Here is a 5419-nt window from a genome sequence, read left to right as displayed (position 1 = left end):
ACTTCTATACAACCAGAGGAGTCGCCCCCTGGTGGACACTAGAGACACTGAAAACATAAAGGAGTCAAAGGCGCTCTACACGGAATTCTGAGCATTTCTGTTGCCTCCTCACGGCTCTCACCATGGCAACGGCTGGGACAATTTTAGATGAATTTGGTAACTATGGTGCAGCGTTTTTGGAACCTCATACAAAACTAGCAGAAAAAGATTATCCTTAATATAAAACTATCAAATGGGAAAACCAAAGACATGAAAAGCACGAACACAATATGAAAAGAAAAGACCAACACACACACACACACACACGTTCAGTATTGTTTCCACTCACCAGGCAGCGTCCATTGACACACACCGCTCCGGGCTCCTTATCGCACGCCGTGCCATCGAGCACACGGCCAAAGTTGTAGTAGAAGTTGTGACCCAGCGCCAGGCAGCTCAGTTCACAGGGGTTAGAGCCTGGCAGGGAGAGATCTTCGCTCAGTGACTCATTAGTTCATTGTGGAGGAAAAATAGGCGAGGTAAAAGAGAGGAGACAGATGTCACGTAGAAAACTCATAGCCCCGTGTGGATTCAACAGCCAGCAGGCCTTTACAGGGGAACCATGAAAAGTTTATCGCATGACGGCCAACGACACAGCAACTCGAGTTACACATGGCTGGGACACACTCACGATAAAAAACATAAAAACACAGAATTTAAATGATTAGGAAATACATTATTGTGTTTTTGTTCAAACATCAGCTGAGTTGTCTTCACTGACCTCCATGAAAAGTGGTCCATCTGAAGGAGTTTCCAGCCACCAACGGTCTGTCATTGAAGGCAGCACACTGCATCTCTCTGAAATCCTCCGAGCTGGGGGGGCACTCCTGCACACACACACACACACACACACACACACACACACACACTGTGAGGACGTTGTATTGAGTCAGTGGAACGCTATTCATTCCCTGAACGTTTATGAACCATAACAACGTCGGGGCTTGTTTTAGCGGTGTGTCCCGCATTGTTGGCACTATGTCTGCCGTTGTCGGGCAGCTTTTCAGCCGATTCAACATGTTCAACTGTCAACTGTTTCTTTCGTAGGCTATACATTCTTTAAAAAACGAATATTAGTTGATCAACACAAAGATAATCAGCAACTATCTTAACTTAATTGAAAAGCATGTTTTCTTTCAACAATGGCCAAAACTACACCGTTTACCGTAGCCAGACGCTGTAAAAACAGACGTTATTGTCGGATTTTCAACTTTCGGATTGTCCTCGAACACATCATGTGTGACAAACGCTTGCGTCAGAGAAAACAACCAAATCAAAGCTTAAAATTGTGATATTTTATTAAAGCTTTATTCTAAATTTCCCAAATAAACTCCATGAACAGTCACGTGACAACAATTCAGTGAAAGTGCAGACTGAACTGCAGGCTGCTGAACACAGAGCAGAGAGGAGAGGAAAGATTGTAAAAATGTAAATAGTTCAATATATACAGCACGTAGAGCCTAAATTTGTTCTCATATCTGTAAAATAAATTATCAAAGAAATTCAACTTGCATTATAACTGTTATTGTGCACTAAAGACATGTTTGAGTTCTCTCTACTTCTAGCCATGGATGTTCTGTTTCCATAGAGGTGCACAACTTTTATTATATTATATAGAGCAAATGGAGAAAAAACACCCTGAAACAGTTTGGGGTTCAGAGGGTTAAAAATCGACCAATCGTAAAAGTAATTTTTCACGCAAAAATGGCAAAGAATGCTGTTTTTCAGCCTCTCAAATATGGAGGTATCCCTCTTCTTCCTGTTCCATATAATATCAAACTTAATACCCCAACACGACATTTAAAGACGTCGCCTCGGACTCTGAGGACCAAACGATTCATCGATTCCACTCCTCAGAGCGAAGGAAATCTAAATAATAAACAATAATTCAAATATTACCCCTAAAACAAATGAATCTACTTGTGCTGAGTCCACAGAAGCTGCAGTATGATCTCATTTCATCCTCACAAAACCTCATGTTCATTCCACAAACTGCAGCAGAGAGAGAAGTTGTGGCTTTGCGTCCATTCATCGGAAGCTCTGAGCTCATCACACCGTACAAACTCCCCGCACGCACACACGAGCGTGCTTAAACACGCTGCAGCCCACCTGTGTGTTTTTCCTTATGGGCCACAGTGACTGGCTGTCCAAACACACCCAACCCAGTCTGATACCCGACTGCAGCACGACTCAGATAAATCCCAGAGTGCAGTGCGAAGCAGTGCAGTGAAGACGTGAGTTAATATGTCAGTGAAATTCCAGATCACACCCAGAAACACACACCTTCCAGAGCAAACATCCGCCATTGTTGTAAACTGTTTGCATCGAAAGTCGTGTTTTTTCATACAGTGTGAAATGACCTTGGTGTTGCAGATCTTGTATTGTCTGGGATCTCCTGTACACGGTCCTCCCACTGGGTTCCTGGGACACAGAAGAAAACACAGCAGGAAGGAGTTTACAGTGGAAACTATGTCTGTGCAGGTTGAACAAAACCTTCTCTCATGCACAAAGTGCATAAAGATTTTATTATGTTATTTAGGTCTCATCATTTAAAAATGAATACATGTAAATGTAGTTTAATATCTCAATAGTTCTGATTTACTGTAAACTGCTGTGATGAGGAAACAACTTCTGGGTTCATGGGAGTGATAACTGGTTCAAATGCACACGCTTTAAAAAAGTCTTTCTGCGCTGGAAGTCACTGATGACACTAAATGTTTCATTGGCAAATTTCTGATAAATTTGAAATGCACATGCAATATTTTTCAACTGTACAAACTACCCCCAAAACATTATTATATTATTATATATGTTATCATTTTTTATTTATTACTTTAAATGCATTTCAGGTTTTTCTGCAATTGAGAAACAGACGGACGGTCCTGGATTCAAACTCTAAATAAAAAGTACAAAAGCTCAGCATCAAAATATACTTACAAAAAGTAAAAGTACTCCTCATGCAGATACGTATATATTGCTGTACATGCTGGTAAAGATGGAGCTCATTTTAATTACTTCATATACTGTGTAGCTTAACCTAAAATAATACATCAGCATTCATTAGTTGATTTATAGAATATTCCCTATGATATGTAGTGGAGTAGAAGTATAAAGTAGCATCAAATAGAAATACTTAATTAAAGTACCTCAAAGTTGTAGTATTGCTCTTGAGTAAATGTACTTAGTTACATTCCACCAGTGGCAACAGACAAGGCATTAATGCTTTAACTTGCACTTATTACACAATTTATTTCTGATAATTGGGAATGTGTTTGAAAAGCATCGCATCCTCTTCTGTGTGACCCTGCAGGAGGCGGCGGGCGTTTACCTGGTGATGCAGGTGCGCGTCCTCACCGAGGCGCCGCTCCCACAGCTGCGCGAGCAGACGGACCAGCCGCTCCACGCCGCCCACTCGTTCCGGAAGTGCAGCTGCCGCCGGGCGCGCGCCAGACGCCCTGATGAGGCCTCGCCGGAGGGATGCCACGCAGAAACCCAGGACTGAGACACACAAACAAAGAACAGAGACACTTAAATGCTGACGTTGTAACACAAACACAAAGTGACAGAGAAGAAGAGCAAAATGGCAGCTGGTGATCCAGACCCTGTTTGTTTTAGGCTTGTTTTTAAGACCAGGAGAGTGCTGCAGGAATGAGTCCTAAAACCCGGAAAAGGAGTGAGCAGTATTGCATTTCCGGTTCCCGGCTGCATGTAAACGTGAATATTAGTGGAATATCCATTTTCATTGTAAACAGCTTAGTAGGAATTTAGTTTTTTTTTTTAGAATAAGGTAAAAAGAATATTTGTGCATCTAAACATAGTCACTGATTAGATAATAAAGTATATTAAAGTATAAAGTATACTTTTGGTACTTGCAGTACTTTTTTGTCACTTGTGTTTTTGTACTTTTACTTGTGAACAACTTTGAATGCAGGACTTTTGCTGGTAACAGAGTATCTTTTAAAGTGTGAGCTACTTTTACTTTAAGTTACTGTGAGGAACTCGTCATCAGAGCCACCGGGTCGGATTCTGGTGAAACTAGATGAAATCATGCAGGTTCACCAGAAACTCCTTCAGCTCAGACTCCAGCAGAGACCGGTCCACCGTAGACAGACCCAGATCCTCCAGCAGAGACCGGTCCACTATGGACAGACCCAGATCTGCCTTCAGCTGCAGACCTTGGACCTGCAGTCGGAGCTCCGGAGGGAGGAGGAGAGCTCAGCTCCCGGCAGCGTCTCCTCCTCCTCCTCCAGGAGCAGCAGGGAGGGAGGCACGGGAGAACCAGGACCAGGACTTAAAGGGGCAGACTATCAGACCCTGCTGCAGTAAAATGAGAGGTTTTTCAAAAGGGACTCTCGTGCTCGGAAACACTACCAATTTAGTCTACAGTGACAGCTAAAACCACCACAAAATGAAAGTTCCTTGTAGCTTTAAGTAAATGTTACTTTTTGATTAATTAATTAATAACATTTAAAAAACACTAAACAATAATAATTGCTAAATGTAATATATTCTTTGCATGTGCATCTTGATAACAACGTTCACAATATTCATCAAGCTGATCAGTTTATATCCTGAGTGGCTCTTTTCTGTTTATCCTGTGTGACATGACTCTCTGTGATCGCTCTGCAGCGTCGCTCTGCACGTTCAATCGGTCAGGTGGAAACTGTCAGCAGCTCACAATCCCTGCATGTGTGTGTGTGTGTGTTTAAGAGGAAGACATGAGGGACTACAGCGTTGGCAGAATGATGGGATATCATTTGTGAAAGGGGGAAAAAGTGTGTCGGGGGGGGGGGAGTTATGTGTGACGCCTCACAAAACCCACGTTATTTATAGCCAGGAATCCCACAACAGGCGGGTAGGTTGACAGAGTAGATGGTGTCGAACAAGGACCTGGTGAACCTGGTTGATCAGGACCATCAGAGCCAAGCAATAAAAGTGATTAGAGAAATCTCAGTGGCGCTCCTTAAACACATTCCAGAGTCTTTTGCTCTGGAGGAGGAACTGGCAGCGTTCCAACCGGTTACACATACAGGAGCTGGCTCACACACACTTTTTTTTAACTCTTTAAACACACACACATACACACACAACTACTTCGGTTATCTTTCTGTCAGGAGGAGCTGAAGTCAAAGTCGTCTGATGTACAAAATGAGAATTAACTCTCATGCCGTGAATATAAGAACATGTGTTAAACAATCTCTTGTCTGTGTTTCCCACCACCTTCCTCATTATTATGCAAATTTAGGCAGCAGGATTCTGTAATGCGTTTTCAGATCAGGGTGCGACAATGTTTCTGTCGTGTTCTGCAGTTCATTTATTATGTTGACAAAGAAAAAGGGACTTGAAACGACCAAAAAGAGGCACAAAACTATCAAAAAGA

General features: G+C 42.4%; 1 long non-coding RNA gene across 2 annotated transcripts; it reads right to left on the bottom strand.

Annotated features, from left to right (window-relative positions):
- Positions 1-6: 6 nt before the first annotated feature.
- Positions 7-4061, bottom strand: LOC116379062 (uncharacterized). Of its 2 annotated transcripts, XR_004212371.1 has the most exons (4): positions 3368-4061; positions 2400-2460; positions 761-866; positions 7-456 (listed from the first exon to the last, which is right to left on the bottom strand). It is a non-coding gene; the product is annotated as an uncharacterized LOC116379062 (long non-coding RNA). The 2 variants fall into 2 exon arrangements; XR_004212370.1 differs by having other exon boundaries at positions 7-866.
- Positions 4062-5419: the final 1358 nt, after the last annotated feature.

The sequence above is a fragment of the Anarrhichthys ocellatus genome, unplaced genomic scaffold, assembly GCF_004355925.1.
Source record: "Anarrhichthys ocellatus isolate YVR2014 unplaced genomic scaffold, GSC_Weel_1.0 scaffold3639, whole genome shotgun sequence".
Classification (NCBI taxonomy): Eukaryota; Metazoa; Chordata; class Actinopteri; order Perciformes; family Anarhichadidae; genus Anarrhichthys; species Anarrhichthys ocellatus.
Note: the sequence above shows the minus strand (reverse complement) of the source record. Positions and strands in the feature narration are given on the sequence as shown.